At 38.5% G+C, this 22,156-nt stretch overlaps 1 long non-coding RNA gene across 10 annotated transcripts in view; it reads left to right on the plus strand.

The window, feature by feature from the left end:
* Positions 1-22,156, plus strand: part of LOC138918543 (uncharacterized) — a 226,824-nt gene that overhangs the window by 195,577 nt on the left and 9,091 nt on the right. For 9 of the 10 annotated variants that reach the window (XR_011428028.1, XR_011428023.1, XR_011428024.1 and 6 more), the window contains 2 exons: positions 16,406-16,787; positions 20,947-21,029. This is a non-coding gene — a long non-coding RNA (uncharacterized lncRNA). The remainder of the gene's footprint in view (positions 1-16,405; positions 16,788-20,946; positions 21,030-22,156) is intronic. The other variant, XR_011428030.1, reaches the window with a different exon arrangement.

Consider the following 22,156-nt stretch of genomic DNA (forward strand, 5'->3'; position numbering starts at 1 on the left):
AAAATAAAAATGGGACTATAAAAGTGTGTAGAATTGTCTCAAAAGTAGGTAAAAACCTCTGTTCTTAAGTGGATAAAGAAAGTCTGGAGAGCTTGAAGGAGTGTTTCTGGTCAGCTGAGAAGCAGGGTTACAGGTTTTAGGATCTGACAGCCCCTGGGTTGATTTCTGTTGCCACCACTTTTGAGCAGGCTACTTAACATCTCTGAGTCTCAATTTTCTCTTCTGTAAATGAGGATGATAATTATAATGGCCTCAGAGCTTTTAAAGAAGTATTTCAGTATCTGTGCTGAAAGTTTATCACATTGCCTTACCATGCTAAGTCCTCAGTAAATAGTCTCCACAAAAATTATTACTATTACTAGAAAAAAAATTTTCCTCTTATCCCCTCCAGATTCCCACCAAGACCAACACTATGGTCATCCTCTCTCCTGTCTTTGGCCCTACTCCCATTTCAGGACCCTATTTCGGGTCATATAACAGGTTCTATCCCCTCACCATAGCATTTGTGCATGGAGACGAAGCCGTTTCTCTCCTTTTACCAACATTCCCTTTGGGGAAAATTGGAGGCAATGTGTTCCATATCCATCATAACCAAATGTCGCTGGTTCTAGTACACTCCGCAGAAAGAAAGAGAATGCAATATCGGAATTTTTTAAAAATTAAATATAATAGCAGTGTTAATTAAGGATGGTAGAATGATCTATATAACCTGCTCTAAACATTCCTGAACAAGTAGGATCTCCTCCAAAAATCAGAGGAAGTAATTAAAAAAGTCACTGTACAGAGCAAGCAAGAGTGCTGTGAATTTTACTTAAAACCAGTTGGTCACGCGTAGCTCTTAGGTGCCTTTTGGTAGGCAACAGTAGCCCGTTAAGAAACTGAGGTGGGTGACGATTCTCCTGCTACTCCTGCACAAATAGCTTTGTCAATGAAAACCACTCCAAGCTGAATTCTTCCACACATTCAGAGATTTATTAAATAAGCATTCATTAGCAAGTAAGCCTGGATGTACTTCATACAGTCTGTTGTGTGTCCCTTTGGGCAATCATGAGATGTGACTGTGTTCTAGAAACAAATTTCTACTACCCTTATAGTTGGTATCAGGCAAGCAGTAGTCTTCCTAAACCAGTGCCTGAGCTCAGGGCCATGTGGGGCGTCTTGCCCTGTAACTCAAGTTCCTACAGATGTTGCCAGATTCTTAATCCTTGTTTATGCAAGAGGAACAAAGGAGGGGAGGGATACCCTATAAATATTTTAGCCTGTTCACATGTTTTACATACTTTAACTTCAGTGAAAACCCAATTCTGACATTAGACATAGTAAATAACAAGCCACTAATTTCATCAGCAACAACCTATTTTTGACATTCATTATGTTAATTAACATCACCTCAAGTGTTGGTTGGAATACGGATAGTTTTCTAGAACTTTGGGGTAGCCACCTCCAGTATGGCCCATATGGTAAACTGTTAGCCTATCATCTTTGCAGAAGGGATCCTTGACTAAAACAATTGACTGTTCCTAGAATTAAACATTAAACTATTTAGTACATATATAATATTCTACTCTTTCTATATTGACGTATTAGAATATTGTATTAAAGTCATGGTAATAAAATCAAATCTAACGCATTTGAGTTAATTAGAAATGAGTAGCTCTTGAGTGCCTATATATATATATACGAACTCTGCTGGACATCGAGGGGTGATAAAAAGGATAAACAAGACACTTTGATATCCAGTCATTCATTACACCGTCTTCAGTAAGCTTGATTCATTAATCTAGAGATAGACGTCATTGAATTGTTCATCAATTGTTTCCAGCCTTTTGTTAAATAGTCTTTGTATCTGGATTCATTTTCCAGGATCTGATTTATGATTTGGCCAGAATTCTCACTTTCCCAAGATACCAATGGATAGAGCCTATTTGTAAATTTATAGTTTAGTTGACATCGCCTTACCTATTACCTGGAAAAAGAACCAGCTGTCTTTCATCTCAATCTAAGAAGCCTATAGGAACTGAGGCCTGTCCCAAAAAAAAAAAAAAAAATCTGTATATTCTGCCCTAGTCAAGATCAATTTTCTGGTTGAAATGGGTTAAAAACAAATCTCAGTAAAGTAGCAGGACAATGACCTACATTATATCTTTTCTTTTACGAGAATTTAAATTTTGTGTGCATCTGCTCCTCATCTTGTTTTTATCATTTGTGAACATCGTAAAACTATAAGAGAATAGTTAATAGAATGTAACCTCTTCACTTCACACAATGTTAGCACATGAGTTAGGCCATCAGACTCTCAGTCAGCTACAACTGTTTGTATTATTTGTTGACCACTTGAGCTAGACATTTTTTGCTAAGTACTCTACAGATATGTCACTTAATCCTACACCCTTTGAAGAGACTTTTATTATCCCTACTTTATAGATAAGATACTGAGCTATAAGAAGATGAAGCCACTTGCCAAAGTTATATAGCTAGTAGACTATGGAAGTGGATTTTAACTCAGGTCCCTGCCTCACAACTAGTCCTCTAACAACTTTATACTACACTGTAACCAGTCCTTTTCCCATACTACACTAGGCCACACACAGTCCTCCTAACCACATGCAACTACAATTTAGAACTTAAAGAAACCTCAGGGCAGGAACCCTTTTTAAAACACAGCTCCAGTGCTATGATTTGGCAAATTATGAGCAAGGAAGGTGACATTCCCTAAGAACATTACTTAAAAAAAAAAAATTCCTTTTTTTGGTTTTTATTTCCATGATCATTTCAATAATCTACCTCATGAAAAGCTCAATTTCTTTGTGTCACCAAATAAATCAAAAATTAACATCTCAAAAATCCAAGAGGTAACCCTGCCTCACTCCACAGTGGTCTTTGGAGAGGGTATGGACACCCCTTGTAGAGATGCCGAAGCCTGACCTCTGTTACTTGCCCTTAATTGCTGCAGAGGAAGAGACAATTCCAATGAGAAAGAAATGGCATATTTGTAGAGAAATGGGGAAAGTTTTCGAAGGTTTGTGGGGGTTTTTTGTTTGTTTTTGTGTGTGGGGGGGAACACCAAATAAGTATGTTATGACCTCTTGGATAAAATGCAGAATACACATCTTGCAACTCTGGGCTAGCCCTGGGGAAAACATAAACTGTGTAAATTGCATCCTGGGACTCTCAACTCCTTCTTTCTATCTGGACTTCCATTCTCCTCAGTTCTCCCTCCTCTAACGCTCAAGTAGCCCCTCCCTATTAAAGCATATTCTGAAAAAAATATATCAAATAGGCAATTAAAAAATACTAATATCTAGTGTTCCCAAAAATATGGGAACATAGACAGTCTCATAAAAGTTTGGTAAAATTTCATATCAGTACATCCTTTGTAGACAGTACCTTGTAACACTTATCAACTGCCTTTAAAATGTATATACTCATAAACTGAAATATTCCACTTCTAGAACTTTATCCTAAGAAGTATTAACTTATGCAAAATTCACAAGCTGTAAGAGTATATCACAGAATTTCAAAAAAGAAAAAAACAAGCTAAATGAACAAGAATATGAAATTGGTTAAAACAAAGTATGGCACAATCTAACACTAAAATACTGAGTAGGCATTACAGTTATATTGGAAAAACACTTTATTTCCAGTAAAATCTAATAAAAACAGATTAAAAGGTATATAGAAAAGTAAGATATTATCTGCATAAAATAAAGATTGAAGAGTGTACAATCCCCTAGAATTTAAACATTACCTATCTTTAGGTAATAGGAATATGATGACTTATTTTGTTCTCCTTTACTTACCTGTATTTTATAATTTTTAAAGTGAATATGCACCACCATTATAATAAAAAAGGAGGAGGTTTCTATTTTGTTTTATTTTAGGAAGAAAAATCAGATACCCTAAGTGTTAATATAAGTTCCTCTATTACTTTGGTCCCTATTTGTGAAATAAAAGGTGTTTTTTTAATCTGGAAAAGGAAACTTTCAGCATTTGAGACCGTGTGCAAAAGAAATTTCCTTAAGAGACATCCTTTCAAGGACATAAACTAGCAGCTGCTCAGAGGCTCCGTCAGGCCACACAGGAGGCTGAGGCTTCCTTCAAGTGCCTCCTTGCATTTGGAAGTCCCTGTGAAGCCATTTATATCTACAACTCCCAAACCCAGGATGCTGTACTCTTCCTGATTTGCACTCAGTGATAAATGGCAGAGGTTTTCCTTACCTGTAGATGATATACTACTAAGATGAGAAGATGAAATGATAGAGGAGCTTCTAAAGGAAAAAAGCAAGTCACCTTAAAGGGTGTTGAAAGTTCTTAGATAGGTGCTCACAGTCATGTCACACCAGATTCCCTGTGTGAACTCTGCCCGATCCTGCATTCTTGTCTTTGCTCAGTCTGGTAGGTCCTTCTCAACTTCTCAGCCTGGGGTAATTCTACTCCATCTTCAAAACCTAACCTGATATCCCCTCTTTCCTAGACACTACTCATAGCCCTCTGTTGTGTCCCTCACTATTCTCAGAAGGCAGAAATGGAATTAATTTCTCCCCTCGACGAGCATCTCCAGCACGTTTTTTCATATTAGTAATGCAGGATGAATCAGAACGCATTATGATAGGTGGCTTGCTGGTTTGTTTCTCCTTGCCCAACTCTCTAATCTACTCCTACCATTGGGAGCTTTTAGCTGGATAAAAGCGGGGAGAAAAGGGACATGACACTAATATTTATTCAGTCCCTGCTCTTCACCAGGTACCATATGTAATAGGTGCTTTCATTTATACTACCTTGTGTTATTATCAAATAACCTCAAATGCATGCAGTATTATCTTCACTTTCTAACGGAGGAAGTAGCCTCTCAGAGAGGCTACGACATTCTATCGAAGCAGCACTGCTGCTGCTATGGACTCAACTGTGTCCCTCCAAAATTCGCATGTTGAAGTTCTAACCCCAAATGCGATTATACTTGGAGATGGGGCCTTTGGGAGGTAACTAGGTTTCAATGAGTTCATGAGGGCAGGGCCTTCCTGATGGGATTAGTGCCCTTTTAAGAAGAGACCCCAGACAGCTTGCTTTCTCTCTCTGAGATATGAGGACACAGCAAGAAGGCAGCCAGCTGCAAGCCAGGAAGAGATCTCTTACCAGAACCCAGCCACTCTGATGTCCTGATCTCTCATCTCAGACTTTCAGCCTCCAGAACTGGACAAGAATAAATTTCTGTTGTTTATGCCACACAGTCTATAGTGTTTTGTTATGGCAGCACAAGCAGACTAATACCACTATGAATACCAGAGCCAGCATTTAAATCCAGACTTATCTTTTTCTATAATACTATGCTGCTTCTCAATGGGAACTGTTCATGATATGTCTTCATAACTCCAGTATTTAGCAGAGTGACTGGAATATAGTAGACAGAAATCCAAGCAATGGATGTTGAATGAATGAATGACTGAATAATTGAATGATTACAGATAGACAGAAAGATAAGCATTTACAGCTGGACTTTCACAATCTAGATATACACCAGTTTACAGATTTTTAGTGTGGGGCAAACCATTTCTGATTGTCATGCAGCGAATCTGCACAATTCTCTTGGTTGCAGAGAATTCCCCTGTGTGTTCTGGACAGTGTGGAGAATATCATGGGCATTTGTTGAGCTATTTTGCTTAAGAAGATGAGTTGCTCCTTGGGAAGCAGTTGGGGATGCTGGGAAGCCATACTAACCTTCTGAGGTTACTGCTTTTATTAAAGAAATCTTGCCTTGAGAGTGTAGACACAGGAGGGATGGGCCACACACAGAGAACTAGGTTCAAGCAAGAAGTCAATTTTAGAGCAATGGCTATTAGAGGATTTACTTAGAGAATCTCATTCAAAGCAGAACTTGAATCTTATTGAGGATACTTTCAGAAAGCAAATGCTCATATATACTAAATTCAAGTATTTTATGTGAGAGTAATGACAAATACGATTTTTTCTCTGCTGCATCATTTTGCAATTTTTATTTGTATATAAAAGTACAAATTGGAAATGGTAAAAAGTTTTCTATCATTCTTTGCAATAGTGATATATTTATAATCCTAACGGTCTATCATCTATCACACAAACAGGCCAGGGACACAGGGAGAAGTAGTGCTTCCTATCATCTGTAAATTGAAGGGATGAGCAGTGGAGAAAAGATCACTGAAGTCCTTTCCAAATTTTATGTTCAGTGATTCTACTTCTGCAGTTGTAATAGTTAAAGTGAGAAGAGAGAATTCTCTCCTCTACCCTTCTCAGTCTAATGCAATTCTACCCCATCTGCAAAACTCAATTTAAATATTCCCTTTTTCCTGGACAGTATCCCACATCCTCTCTGTCATATTCCTCAGCTCTATTCCCACAAGGAAGAATCAGAATTAATCTCCCCTTCCATGAGCATCCACAGTACTTTGTCCATATCGCTAATATAGAACAGATCAGAGTGGAACATGAGAAGTGGCACATTGGTTGATTTCTCCTGGCCCCACCCTTTCATCAGCTCCTCCATGCTGAGAAGTCCTAAGAATTTACCAGGAGGCTACTCCTCATGGAGTTTAACCACTCTGAGGCAGCAAATGAATGATTCTCAGTCTGCTTTCTGAAACTGGAAGAGCACAGAGTAGAATTTAGTTCATGCTTTAAAAATAAAAATGGCCACAGCTTATTGTCTTTAAAAAAATATAAAACTTAATTTTAGTCCATTCTTGATTATAAAATACATAACTTTTCCTTCCTTTTTTAGAACAATTATTCACACTGTAGTTTACTTTATAAACACATCGAATCTTATTTTAATAGTGATTTTAACTCGGACGCATTTGTTATCATTCCAGTTATGTAAACATTAAGGAAACCAATTTTCCTAATGTCCTTGATGCCATTTGTTCAATGGCAATAATATTTAAAATACCACCCTCAAAGAACAATCCAGAATAAGAATTTCAGAGGATCACAATGAGCTTTACTGCCTGCTACAAACTGAGAGTTAAGAATCCTCAATTCATACTTGGAGACCAGCGATGTCAAGGAACCACTGAATGTGACAACAGCAAGAACATCCAGGTGTCGTGCATTCCTTGTTCTCTCCACCAAAACTTCACTTCCTTTCATGATTATTTATATAATCCTCTCTTGCACAGGAATAAAATTTATACCTCCTTCCTAAAATACACGTAGCTTACATATCTCAATCTTGTTCTTAGCTCCATAATTGTATCAGTGTATACGTGTGTGCTGAAATCCTACTCCGTTAGCCAATATTTTTTAAAAAGATATAAATGTGAAAAAAGAACGTAAAAAGTAAAGTAGATATGAATGTCATAAAAGAGCCATTAAGGGACACAGCTAAAAGATTAAAGGTAAATATATATTATGAGACATGGTAATAAGGTGGTCAGGAACTCCTGAAATTAAGTTGAAATGTAATATATGTAGATGAAAGGAAATTAAATATGAAACCCTGAGATACTTATTAAGCCGTCAGTGGGAATCTGGATTATGATGTCACAACTAGGAAAGGAAAGACGACTCGTGCAAAGTTGGATGAGATCCAGTTTGTGCTGTAGATTTATGCAGTTAATTTTGTCCCCTGACTGCATTCAGATGAGCATTTCTCCTCGACATACAGCAAGAAAATTGCTGCATTATAGCTGTGTTAATGGTAATCAGCATGCTAATGAGCACCAGAAGGTCGTTACAGCAAAGAGAGGTTCAAAGATGTATAACCTAGAGAAAACAAGAACGTAATTCTTCAGGGAACGCAAGTGTCTTGTTTGTAGGTCATAGATTATTTGTTTTGGTCACTGCATTGCACAGGGAGTTTAATTTAAGTAGAAAAAAAAATGAAGCTTTTTGAATTGTGAGAGCAGCCCGGCTTAATTAAGAAAAGTAACACTGGGTCGCTTTGCATTTGTTGTAAAAATAGAATTCTTCAGTAGACCTAAGATAGTACTAAGTAGTGCTGCCTAATGTGGAATTATATCTGTGGTTATGCAAAATGTGAGATTTTATTTGTATTTATTCGTGAGTCAGAAGTTGCTTCATGGCTCTCTACCAAGGACAGGGTCAAAATAGCAGGGGTGGAAAAGGTAATATTCAGAAATCAAGTCACAGGACTGTGCAAACAATTTCAGGGTCTAAGCCTTCTGAGAGAATTAAGAGATATTGTTTACTTCAGATGTGCATTTTGGCTTCAAAAGGTTAAGTATTTATTGATACTGACAAAGGAGGGTATTCAATCAGAAATATTGCTGCTATAGCTAATTAAAAAGTTCAGGGACACAAATGGTGTGCAGATTTTATATTAAGCTAGGTAGCTGCCCACAGGAGCTTCTTCCTCACCAAAGACTTAGCGAGCCCCATTAACTAATCAATCCCTATATTGTATCAATAGAAGCAGAATCATAATATCACTTGGTTAACTCATTACAGGGGTTCTGTGTTTCTGTTTAACGAGTAGTTTTAAATAGACTGGTTTGCTAATATGCTCTTTGGGTAGGTTGTATAACTAAAGAATGATGCCTGGAAATGAACAATGGTAATAATTTGCATTTCCCCTGTCTGCTAGAACATGGAATTTGTCACAGTATTCAAATGAATGTTTTTCTCATCCCAAAAAGGACAAATAAAATGGCTCCTGACAGATGGATAGATGATAGATAGATAGACACACACACATATATATATGACTGATTCTAATACAATATAATATATAATATAACATAATACTATACTATACTATACTAAGGGCATTTTACAATTTCCACCTATGACCTCTTCAAATCAGAAGTCCGTATTTCTTATATTTACCAGTTTTCTCAAATAAACATCTTCCTTTGTTCTGAATTCTCCAGGTTAAACACCAGAGGGCCCAGTTCTAAAACTTCCTCAGTGGAAAGAAAACTACATTTTGGATTAAACCAGTGTTTTAATTGTTTGGGTCCACATTGTCACCTTTTTTCCAGAATGTCTGTGACAGGTACCCTGTTGTAAATGTACTATCCCATCTATGCACAATAATGTAGCTTAAGAAGAAGAGGTTTACATGCCAATTTGGGAAAAAAAGAAAAATTAAAACACAAAGAAAGAACGAAAGACAGCTGGGGAGGGAGGGAGGAAGGACGGAAGAAAGGAAGGGATTATGGCAGTGTAGAAATACAGGATAAATAGGTAAGATACTTAATAATTTATCAACATAATAGTATGTTGTTGGGGAAATATAGTTAAAACATAAAATTTTCTTCCAACACGGAAAACCTCTCCACAAAGGTAGTAGAGAAAGAAAACACATTTATTACTAATAAGCATTAAATCAGAATGTGATAGGCATCACAGGCAATCCCCTAAGAGATAGCAAAGACAGGAAAGAAACTGACCCCGTTACACAGCCAAGCAGACACAACTCATTACTTACATGTTCTCGAGATAAACAATAACTAGTCCTCAAGTCAGAGAACTAGACAGCACCATTTGTCACAAGTACTTCATCTTAATCTGCTAATTGGAGTGACCATCTGTGTTAGCTAACTGGCTTTATCCAGAGGAAAACCAACTTCTCATATCTCTATGACAGGAAGTAGCTTTGCAACCTGCAACAGGCACCCACCGACATTGGGCTCCTATCCTCCCACAGAAACTGGGAAACAGGTGTGCTACCTTCCTTGATGTTTACATTCTAAAGAGATGGCTCCCAGGTCCTTAAGAAAGACATTCCCAGGTCAGAAAGGTGATGAAGGGCCATCTAGTTTTCAAAGGTTTCATATATATTTCAAAGAGATGAGAAAGTACATGCAATCACAAGTTTTCTAAGAGAAATGCTCTGAGAAAATGGAGGGGAGGGGAATCTCTGCCCTTATTTTCAACAGAAAGAATTAAGCCTCTTATTTTTAATTTGTATTTGTCCTTTCAATGGGCACCACTGATTTTAACCCAAAATAAACCCACTGGGTTCACTCTGAGGTTTGGGGTACTTGTCCTGCAGAAGGGTGAGCTGGAGTCTGAAGCTGGTTCAGAGAATTCTAGATCCTCCCGTGTTTGGTTATAGGTGGCCTCTAAGTATCTAGCTCAGTGCCTCTCTCAGTTTAGCGTGCACACAAATCACCTGGGGGTCTTGTTGACATGCAGATTCAGCCCTGGGGTCTCTGAGTGGGCCAGGGTTCTGCATTTCTTACTCACTCCCAGGTGATGCTGCGGCTGCTGGCAGGAGGCCTGCACTCTGAATAACAAGCAACTGCATTCAGTTATCTTCACAGGCATAAAAACCCACCATTTCCCAGATATGTGCCCTGGAGTAAATGATTTAGCCTCTTTAATTTCAGGGGAGAAAGACCCGTAAATGAACAAATACTTTACTAAGAGAGTTAAGAGATCATTTCTTAGAACGGCAGAGATTAGATCCTTAAGGGGGCCCTGAAAGATGGAGCTGTCCTGTCCTTGAATACTCCCAGCTTCCATTTTTAAGGCCGCACAACCCGCTGTTACATGGCTCACCATTTCATCTCTGGGGATGCAATCTGCTTACTTATACTTTTGACCCACTGGGTCTACTTTCATCTGGAACCACAGAAAGAAATAAGGTGGAAAGAGCCAACATCTCCAAAACACTTTAGAGCTTATGAAGCAAATTTATGTTGATTATCTGATTTTATCAACATAATCCTTTATATATTTATAGCCAGTAGTTTTTCACCACTGTCCTATCTTCTGTAGGTGAAACTCCCCAGGGTTCCCAGACCCTTCACCGCTGTGATTTCCTTCATTTATGCTCACCGTGGTTTTTAGTGCTTACTTTTAATTGGGTACAAATTAATGGCAATTAAAGAATTAGGCCTTATCTCAGGAAATACTTCCTAGTAAACATTTCCTTAACACAAATGCGTCCCTTTCTTAAGTTAACGCACTGCATTAGTAGTAAGTATTCCCTTCTTATATATAGCAATGAAGAAAATTTTCTTATTAGGAAAGAACAGGTATCATATAGGTTTGTTCAACATGTTTCTCCTTTTCCTAAGCAGATTTTTATCTCATATGTACACTAGAGGACCCAAGACTTCAGGGAAGAAGAAACCATGTTTATGAAAACCCTAACAGTCCCAGGGGTTGTCTCCCTGCCAGGGACAATGTGGAAGGGTTGCCACGCTCACTCGCGCTTCATCTTGGTTGGTTCAGACTCTCAGATACTCACGCTTCCCTTGCTTCTCTCCAAGTATAGCCTGCAAATATAAAGAGAAAGGAGTACATGGCTTCACATTAGGGGACGGTAGAGGCTGGCACAAGCAGACATGCTAGACCTCGGGATGCCCCGGCTGGTACCTGCACACCTCTGCTATGCCCTGAATCTACCTGTGGTTTATTCTTTTGGCTCCTGGGAAAATTCTGGGTCTCCACCATGTTCGCTATCCAGTTCCCTGGCTCATGAAGAGTCCTCTGCAGAGCTGTCCCAAGACAGGTTGACTATGTGTTGATTCAACTTCTACAGTGTATGCAAACTGAGAAAGCCCCAAGAGTGCCAGCTAGATCTTCGTTCTGTCTGACCACACTGCTCCCCTCTCCTGATAAGGATCTCTGCAGAGCAGACTCTTCCCAGAATTCCAAATGGGGAAGTGGAACATGGATATTATCCTCTCACTGCTTCCTGACAGCTAGTTAATGCCAGTGCCTCCCGACCCCACACCACAACACCACTGCCATTTCCCAAACCAACCCCAAGAAGGGAAAACATGACAACACCTCCACTCTCATTCATTCTCTCTCTCCTCCTTCCCACAAGCTCCAGGGGCCAAAAAAGACTGTCTTCCCCTACTTCTTTTCCGGTCTGAACCTCCTTTACGTAAAACTCTATGATCGGACCTGCTAAACCTGTCTAATGGCACACTGAAAGAGCAGAGGAAGGAATTCAGATAATATATTCAGATGATCTGGCATACAAGGCTCGATTTTTGCTGCACAATCCTGTCTTTTTAATGCAAGAAGCGGAATATTGTCTTCTTTCTCTTTGCATTCTGTGCAGACACTGTTACTTGTCTCTTAAATCCTTCCTTCCTTCTTCCTTGCCACGAGAACCCTGGTTTTGTATCATGCAGGTATGTGTGTCAGTCGAGGTTGAACTCTTCTCTAATCTATTTGCTGATCTTGATTCCTGGGACTGTGGCAGCCATTTTGAGACCATGAGGACACCTAGGCATAGGAGAGACAGGTAATACTGAGGAAGGTAGAATAGATAAATAGAAAAAAAAGATTTCTTAGTATTGTCATTGAGCTACTGAATGAAACAAACTTGGAGATGCCCTAACTCAAAACTTCCTATATAAAATAATAATTTTCCTCATTGTTTAAGTCATTTCTACCTAGGTTTTTGTTATTTGGAGCACCAAGTATCCAAACTGATATGCTGTCTTTCTGTAACATTCTCCTCCAAGGCAGATGATAACTTGAGCAACTTGGGCAAAATATTAAAGGAAACTAATGATATTAACAATATTAATCCTAGAAATAAGAGATCTGAAAGTCCAGAGTTCTCTCTCTCAGATTCTCACCACCATTGCCCTGGTTTAGGATGTCCTCATCATTTCTCATAGCAAGTAGCAATAACAAGTCTGACAGCCTCTCATCTCAACCACCACCTCTAATCTACCCTCTCCACTGATCCTGGAGTCTCTTACTAAAACACGTCTCATAAGATTTTTCTCCTGAAAACCCTTCCATGGTTCCCCATGGTCTCCATGATGAAATCCGACCTACTGTGCACGTTCTACAAAGCCCTTCATGACCTGACCCCACCTAGTTTTTCAGCTTCAGTTTCTGCTCATCACTGCCTGGCATTCTGTGCCATAATCCTTCCAAATCTGAGAATTCCTGAATGCACTGTGTCATTTCTTGCCTCTGAGCTTGTTAGATGCTATTCCTAGTACTTGGGATCAGCTTCATCAGCTTCCCCAGGCGCTAAAGAATGACAAACCCTCATTCATCCTTCTTGACTCAGCTGAAGCCTGAATGGGTCCAGAAATGCCTCCCTGAGAGCCCCAAGAAATGGGGTGCTGAGCTTTTTGTGCTAACTGCACCTCGCCTATGCCTCTCCTACGGCAACTCTCACGTGGAGCAGGACTTCCTGTATGTCTGTCTCCGATAGAGACTCGGGATTTCCTGGGAAACAAACCTTGTGGATTTTTGTATCTCCATCACTTAGTACAGCTCCTAAGATCCAGAGAGGCAGTACAGCAGAACCCCAGTTCTGGCTGGGTCCAGATCTTTGTTCCATCATATCCTGCCTATGTGACTTTGAGCAAGTAATTAACCTCTCTGTGCTTTAATTTCCTTACCTATTAAGCGGGGAAGATAACAATAGCTGTAATCAATAATAGTAATAATAACAATAGCATCGTTGTGAGTATTAAGTGAGTTTATTCATGTGCAAATATTTAGAACAATGTCCAACTCATAGTAAGCACCCAATAAATATTATGTTTTATAATTAGTATTGGCACTCAATAAATGTGAGCTGTACTGAAGGACTGCAGCTACTCTTTAGCCCCCTCTCTTCTCTAGGGAACTAAATGGTTTTGGAGGTCACAAATTACCAGGGCAGTGATTTCTGCTCCCAAACTTGTTTAAGCTGCAGGCGATAATGCCCCATGTCTCATGCAGGAGGTTTATCAAGTGCCTGACGTTTGCAAGGACTGTGGAGGCTGTGCACACTACCGCTTCTCACATATGTCCCACAACAAACAATAAATGTCTACATTTAATCTGAGCCCCTGGTTTATCTCCTGCTTGATGCTTAGGGCTGACACAGTGTGAGGGCCTCCAGAGAGCCCAGGAGGATAAAAAGGTGAGTTGACAGAGGCACAGGAGTAAACTCTTGGATCCTGCATCAGAGAGCGGTACAGTGAGCTGTGTAACCTTGGGAAATCGCTGAACCTGACTAAACCTCAGTTTCCATGCGGCAAATGGGGATGATAAAGTGTGCTCCACTACCTCATAGGGCAGATGTAAGAAATAGATGAATTAGGGCCCAGACCCATGACCCAGTTCCACACACCCTGCTTTGGTGGCCCAGTTCGTGGGTTCAGATCCTGGGCGTGGACTTGCTCCACTCACCAGCCATGCTGTGGTGGTGTCCCACGTACAAAAAAAAATAGAGGAGGACTGGCATAGACATTAGCTCAGAGCAAATCTTCATCAAGCAAAACCAAAAAAGAAAAATGAGGAGAATTGGCACAGATGTTAGCTCAGGGTGAATCTTCCTCAAACAAAAAAACAAAACAACAAGAGGATTGGCCATGGATATTAGCTAAGGGTAAATCTTCCTCAGCAAAAAAAAATTTTTTTAAAAAGAAATAGATGAATTAAAGCATGTGAATATTCATTTGTCAAGCACTTGATAATTCACAAAGTCAGGAGATTTGTTAATTACCTCACCAAAAAACCTTCTCTGAGCTCTGCAGAGTCAGAGTTGTCTGACCCATGGAATCCTTCTACGATACCCTCAAGGGACACCTCAAAGTATGAGACCTGGCATAGGAACTGATATTCATGTACTGTGTGTGCGTGTGTGTTTGTGTCTGTGTGTGTCAGTGCCTGACACTTCTATCTACTCTCCATATTATACCTCACATCCTAAGAAACCAAATTACTTGTTATATTCCTATCAGGAATAAAATAAAAATTTATTCTAATGACTACCAGACAGTAGACTAAAATCAGCTTCAGACGACTATGAAAGAGCATAATGTTCTAGTTTACCACAAACCAAGGAAACCTAGTATATCCAGTAGCAATTTTTCTTCTTTCTTATTCTTTCTTTGTGGTGAAGCTGAGAATAATGCCCTTAGGTTTTTCTCACTATATATGTAGATGGGGAGCAGAAAGGAGCTGTGATGGTACTGACTCAGAGACAGTGTGATTAAAAAGGCTAAGATAATTTGTTGGTCTTTTAACACAATGTTTCTTTACTATCAAAGTCACCTCAAATCAACAACTTTAACATAATGTAATTCAACAGAAATATTATTGTAGGCATAAGAAAATTTCATAGGAGGAAACATATTGGATGGAGCATCGCTCGTGGTATAATTTTAATTCTGAAAGATCTTGCTAAGAGGGCTTATTTAAATAGGTTCTCCCTGAGATGAATATTTAGGGGGGAAAATTCCTACAGGATGATTTATAGCAAAATTATATGAACAGAATGAAGGACAGAAGAATTTTATTAGAAAAGGGTCTCATTTCCACAAAATATAAATTATACCTTTTAGAAAATATATTGAATTTTATTAATATTCTGTAGACAGCCTGAAGTGTTAATCTCCACCCCTACCTATAAGACTTTCATTATGATGTACAAGGTGTATTTACCCTTTAACCAAATAATTTTTGAGCAAGTCGGTGGAGCCTCTAGTTTACATATCCTACAAAATATTTTCATTACAGTTACAAAATCTTGTACTTTGTATCGTTGGCAACTTTTAATGAAATATACGTGTGGGGTGTATATTTTACATTTTCCTGCTTTTGGTATTACTATGCAAGAACACATTAATGATGAACTCATTGTATTTAATATCTGAGAAAAATGTTTCTCTAACATTCACTGTTACTGTTACTATTGTCTTACCCATTTTTTAAAATAGAGATACATTCAGTTTGAGTGTTTTCAGGGCTATGATTAAGATTCTGCCTTGCTTCATCTTGAAATTTATAGGTAGAGGAATTACTTAGAGTAGACCATTGAGCACTGTATTTCTGCCTGGCATTTAAAAGTGACCTCATTTAGACCTTGGTAACCAATATTTTTGATGAAGAAATTGGCTTATTATGATTCAAAGAACTTGCTTATAAATCCTTTTCCACGGGGCTGGCCTGTGGCACAGCGGTTAAGTGCGCACCTTCCGCTTTGGTGGCCTGGGGTTTGTTGTTTTGGATCCTGGGCACAGACATGGTACTGCTTGGCAAGCCGTGCTGTGGTAGGCGTTCCACATAGAAAGCAGAGGAAGATGGGCACGGATGTTAGCTCAGGGCCAGTCTTCCTCAGAAAAAGAGGAGGATTGGCAGCAGATGTTAGCTCAGGGCTAATCTTCTGCAAAAAAATAAATAAATAAATAAAAATCCTTTTCCAGTCTCTATCAGTCTTGAAAATTGAGTCCTTCTTGGGATGGTGACAGTGTTGCAGTAAACATGAATAAATTGACCATTGGTGCAATGTGAGTTTCAGCAAGGACAAGCTAGAATTTAGATTTTACATTATTTGAAAGTGAAGACTGAGAACAAGAATGAGGACAAAGTTAGGAGATTAAAGAGAAAAGACCAGACTCATTTTGACTCTTAAATAAATATTATTAAATATTTTTCTCAAATAAATATATGCATAGAATGTAGTAAACGATATATTTCATTCCCCCAGGGCATGCAAAATGGAACACAGACTCCCTGTTCAAAGTATCTGCGAAATATACTACTGCTAAAATTACTATTCTCTCTTTATAAAATGAAAAGAACCTGATTTAAAAAGCTGGACCTAGTTAAAACCAGAAGCCAAGCCTTTCTTTACACCTTAAAAAAATATTTCATTGATTCCTCACTGAGTGTCAATCAACGCCAGCTTTTATCCACATCTTCACGAAGAGGAGAACATTGAAGAGAAATCTCTTCGAAGTACTTGAGTATTTGAAACCAACACACCTTGGCATTTCACCCAAGCTCTTCTATGTACCTGAAGCCCCCGGGAACCGCACAGGAAGGAAATCTCTGGTGTTATTATTGGTCAAAATGGCAAACATCTCCAGGTAAAAAAATGAAAGTCCAGGGGCTGACTCAGTGGCATAGTAGTTAAGTTCACACACTCCACTTCAGGGGCCCAGCGTTCGCAGGTTCGGATCCTGGGCGCAGACCTACACGCTGCTCATCAAGCCATGCTAAGACAGCATCCCACATACAAAATAGAGGAAGACTGGCATAGATGTTAGGTCAGTGATAATCTTCCTCAAGCAAAAAGAGGAAGATTGGCAACAGATGTTAGCTCAGGGCCAGTCTTCCTCACAAAAACATTTAAAAGTCCAATGACATATTTTTGCACAAATATGTCTAGCTTACTCTCAGAATAAATGCCCAAATTCAAGAATGCATAGCCACTTCATATGGATAAAAAGAGTTAAAACAGTACAGCTGAAAACCTGTCAATAGATATCCCTAAAAGAACAAACGGGATGGTGAAAAGGAAAAAAGCTTTTAGAATTGTCCCTATCAATGTATATGGAAACACCAGCATCATTCTCTAACCATGGAATTTTAGAGCTGTAAGAATTTGGAAAAGATTCTCTCATCTATGACACAGATTTTCACAGTTGAAGATACAAACTCAGATTTGTTGTGACATGTCTAAGGTCACATAGCCGAGCAATGGCAAAGCCAGGACTTGAACCAGGGTCTGCTCATATGTGTCTTAACCTCTGTTGTTTTTCAGGAGCACAGGGCTCAGGCAAAGTTCAACACTGTCAAAAATGTTAAATGTAACCCTTGCTTTTGAGGGGAAACAAATCAAATTAAATCTTCACCAGTCAACAAAATTTGATTGTCTCTTTCACCCTCCTCACTGGCCCATTCTGGTTTCCATAACTTATCATTACAGATGAAAAACTCAAGCGTGGAGATATTGGAACTGGTGACTATGGATAAATCTTCAATAAATTTCAAATCATATGTGTATAGTCTAGCCTGTTATTTTTACTGTAAATTTACTTTAGCTTTATTTATTTACGTATTTATTTAACCCTCAACATATTCTAAAAACAATTAAAATGGCATGGAAGTTGCCATGCTATGCATGGGACCCATACCCCTTTTGTCAAGCCTCCACGTGTTAGTCAAAATTAACGTAACAATCAGGTAATCCGGCAGTTTTACTTTACCCATCTGATGACTTCTCCCGGTGACGCATCACTGCCGTGACTATTCCAACAATTTGGAAAGGTGAACTCACACCTATCATGTAATACAATTATCCAATTAATCTAACACAAACTGCTGGTTTCATTCACGTTGCCTATGTCCCCACAGAACTGACCCAAATATGAGAATACGGATTATCCATTTCTAAGGTTTACTCCTAGGTGTTGCATAACAATTTTAGGCCTTCATTTAAGTAACAGATTTTCCCAAGAGTCTCTATAAGCAATTCCAAGTCCTGAAATAACCAGTCCTGAGGAACTTCTTTCTCTGTCTACTTGTTATTCATTGCATGCTTTGGTCGTTCGATCTATTGTCAATTAAAATTTAGAATACCAAAAGAAAGAAGAGAAGACATGAAACATTCTCTCTGGCAGCACCTGGTGACTTTCAAATAAAAAGTCAGCATCTGCTCCATAAGCTCAAAGCGTCACCTTCGACGGCATCTTTTCAAATGGCCTGAATTGTATTCCTCACTTCCCTTGATTTATCCTCCGTTGGCCCCTTCAGGAGAGCATCATTTTTTTTCTCCTGCCCTCTGTCTTCTATATTTCATTTCAGGTGTCTATCGAGGCAACGAAAGATAAAGCTCTCTGCTTTCCCTTGTACTAAAGTTCTATATGGAATCAGTTCACCTGTCTGTCACTCCTCATTAAATTCTTACCCTCTTCATTCACATCCTGATCTTTGCAAATGAACATTTGCTTAATAAATGTTCCCAAGACTAACAGTGCAGAGTGAAAATCCCACACAGCAGTAAATTATTAACTCAGTCACAGAGGGAGTGCCGTATATGACTTTTCAGAATGAGTTATTATGTGGATCATCATGTAATTATGAATTTTTCAAGCCATGATAGAGGAAAATTGAATATTTAATATTTTATGGACATATTCTACACTGAGGACATCTTTCAAAATTTTATGATAATTTTTAGAGTGAGCGAAGAGCAGAACAAAAGTTACAAAATAATTGCAAACTTGAATATTTAATCACTAAGGACATTGTTGGTTATTTCTCAAATTATATAATGTAACCAAGGCTGTGAACTTTTAATCATAGTGTATTCAAACGAGGGGGAAAAAGTGCATTGAAAGCAATCTATAAACATGTTTTGGTTGTTCAAGAAATAAGAATACAGAGCTTAATGTTGTCAAATTGAGGCCTTAAGGTATAAATATTCATGAGAGAGGCAATGTTAAGTGGTTTGTTCTAAGTGAGCTATTGTCAAACAAAAACTTTTTTAAATGAGCCATTTTAAAATGTTCAAAATCAACACCAAGGAGTCAAGACTGAAGCGTCTTAAAACTCTTGACTGAAAATAAAATGGAAAAATGAAATTGGTGTTTGTCAAAAAATTAAAAACTGCAAGAAATATTTTATAGCTTTGATGAAAAAAATTAAAGGAAAAATTAAAAGATAGATGATTCCATATCAAATAACAAACAAGATTTTATCCTGAATTGCGCTAGGCCTTTACACAGATTCATGCCTTCATTTTATGGTATAATATTTCGCACTTCAATTATCACTCATGTTTTAACTTTGAAAATTAGAATATTTAGTGTTATTTCTTAATAAGTTCTCCTTGTTGCTGGAGAGGGTCATTTCCCAGTGCTAATACTAATAAACTTTTAGGGCATTTGAACTCACAGGTTCTCAAGCCTGGCTGCATGTTACCATCGCCTACCGCTACCTCCTGGAGATTCTGAATTGGCCTGAAGTGAGGCTGGACACTGATTTTTTGGTAAAGCTTTTCAAATTAGTTTACTTTTTGGCCATGGTTTAGAATCACTGGTTACAGAGCTGTCATCCAGTTTCCAGAGGTCAAAACTTCATACACTTTTAAAATCCCAAAGAATCACCCTTTTGGGTGCACTGAATATCTGGGCACTAAGGATACAGAGGTGACTAGTAAACAGTCCTGGCTTTCAAATTGCAAATAATCTAATGAAACACACATATAAATAATGCAATTCAGTGCAATTGCTGCTATTAGAGAGATGTGTGCCAGGTATACAGCAGTGGAGGAGAAACATCAACATCCAAGGTACCAAAATGGACGTGTTTAAAACTGAAATCTGACTAAGAAAAAATATGACTATGCTGCTTCTTGCATTCATTCATTTGCTCACTCATTCAATTATTTATTCAATGAACATTTATTAAATGTTCCAATTTTCCAAGTATTCTCTTATTCTTCTTCTCATAGACTATGGAAGGTCGTTGAAAATCAGAATGTATCCATTAGCTATTGCTGCATAACAAACGATGACAAAATTTAAGTGACTTAAAACTACAACTATTTATTGGCTCATGGTTCTGTGGACTGGCAGTTTCAGGCTGGGTTCAGCAGTCTCATCAGAAAAGTGCATCTGAGTTATACCATATCCTCTTACAATCGATGAAGAAAGTGAGATTTGACAACAATGTCTGCACTTGCCTGAGAAATTGAACCGGTTTAGTGGAGCGAATCTTTCCTTTAAAAAAAAAAAAAATCATATCCCAACACTGTGGAAAGCTCTAGGGGAAACCGCTAGAGTAGACTGTCAAAACTGGGACACTGCTTCCCCTTCACCCATTGTTGTTTCCCAGCCCTGTAAATAAGAGACAGGGATCAGTTATTCCTTGTTCCATGAGTCCCTCCAAATTGTAGACACCTTCCTGGCTCTCTAGGACCACAAACCAGAAGCAGGGTAAAAGATTCTCCAAGTTCTTTTAAACGGAGTGGTGATGAAGGAAGAGGAGCCTAACAAGGTGTGGATTCTCACAGCTTTCCCACTCTCCCCTGGAGTCCTGGCACTTCCACAAGGAGACTAGAGATTGGGAAGAAGAAGGGAAGAAGGGGAGGCACGAGACTATACTTCAGTGGCTGGATCAGTGGGGACAGAGTGCTGAACATTTGAGGCTATGTGAGTTTTTTGGGGATTCTTTTGTTAGGATTTAATCTTACTATCCTTTTTGTTATTTGCTTGTTTATTTGTATGTCCTGTTTTACAGATAAGAAAACTGAACTTAGAAAGACATTCTACTATGTCATAGACCCGTATGTTAGGAAGCTACATAGAGTTATTCAGGATGAGGCAAGTACTAAATAAATTACGGTAACCCTGTTGATCTTGGCTTTCAGTTTCGTTTTGATTTTTTATTGTGGTAAGAACATTTAACATGAGATCTACCCTCTTGACAAAATTTTAAGTGTACAATACAGTATTGTTAACTATAGGCACAATGGTGTACAGCAGATCTCAGAATCTATTCATCTCGCATAACTGAAACTGTACCCATTGTGGTACAAAGAGTTGAAGCTGAAGAAGAGCAGCTCCCTATTTCCCCCTCCTCTAGCCCCTGGTAAACACTCTTCTACTCTCTGTTTCTATGAGTTTGACTATTTTAGATTCCACATATAAGTGGAATCACACAGTACTTGTCCTTCTGTGACTGACTTATTTCACTTAGCATAATGTCTTCAAGGTTTATTCATATTGTCACATATGGTAGGATTTCCTTCTTTTTAATGGCTGAATAGTAGTCCATTGTGTGTATATATCATATTTTCTTAACCATTCTTCTGTTGATGGACATTTAAGTTGTCTCTAACTCTTTGCTATTGTGAATAAGGCTGCAAGGAACATGGGAGTGCTCATGTGTCTTCAAGATCCTGAAATTTCAGCTCTCTTGAACTGAATAAATTCAATACCCAGAAGTGGAATTGCTGGATCACATGGTAGTTTTAGTTCTAGTTTTTTGAGGTACCTCCATACTGTTTCCCATAGCACCATCTTACGTTCCCACCAACAGTGCACAAGGGTTCCCTTTTCGCCACATCCTCGCCAACACTATAATATTTTTAATTGGAACTCAAAACTACGAAAAACTTATACCTTGGAGTAATCTCAGTGAAGAAAACTCCCAAACATCTTAGAAGGAAAAAAAGACATGTAACTGGCAGGAGCAATCATGTGTCCAAGGGGAAGACTAAAAAGGGCAAACAGGGCTGTTCTTCCCAAATTATTACACATTTAGTGCATTTCAAGTCCCTGTGGGAATTTTTAGAAAGCAAATTTGACAAACTACCCTGAAGTTCTTCTGGTAAAGTGTTTAAAATACTGCTAAATGAAGAAGAAAACTGGGAATATGGATGATGTTTTTTCTCTTCTCTATTTTACAAAAGCTTTTTCACTTTTTAAAAAAACTTTAAGATAAAAAT

The sequence above is a fragment of the Equus caballus genome, chromosome 17, assembly GCF_041296265.1.
Source record: "Equus caballus isolate H_3958 breed thoroughbred chromosome 17, TB-T2T, whole genome shotgun sequence".
Taxonomy (NCBI): domain Eukaryota; kingdom Metazoa; phylum Chordata; class Mammalia; order Perissodactyla; family Equidae; genus Equus; species Equus caballus.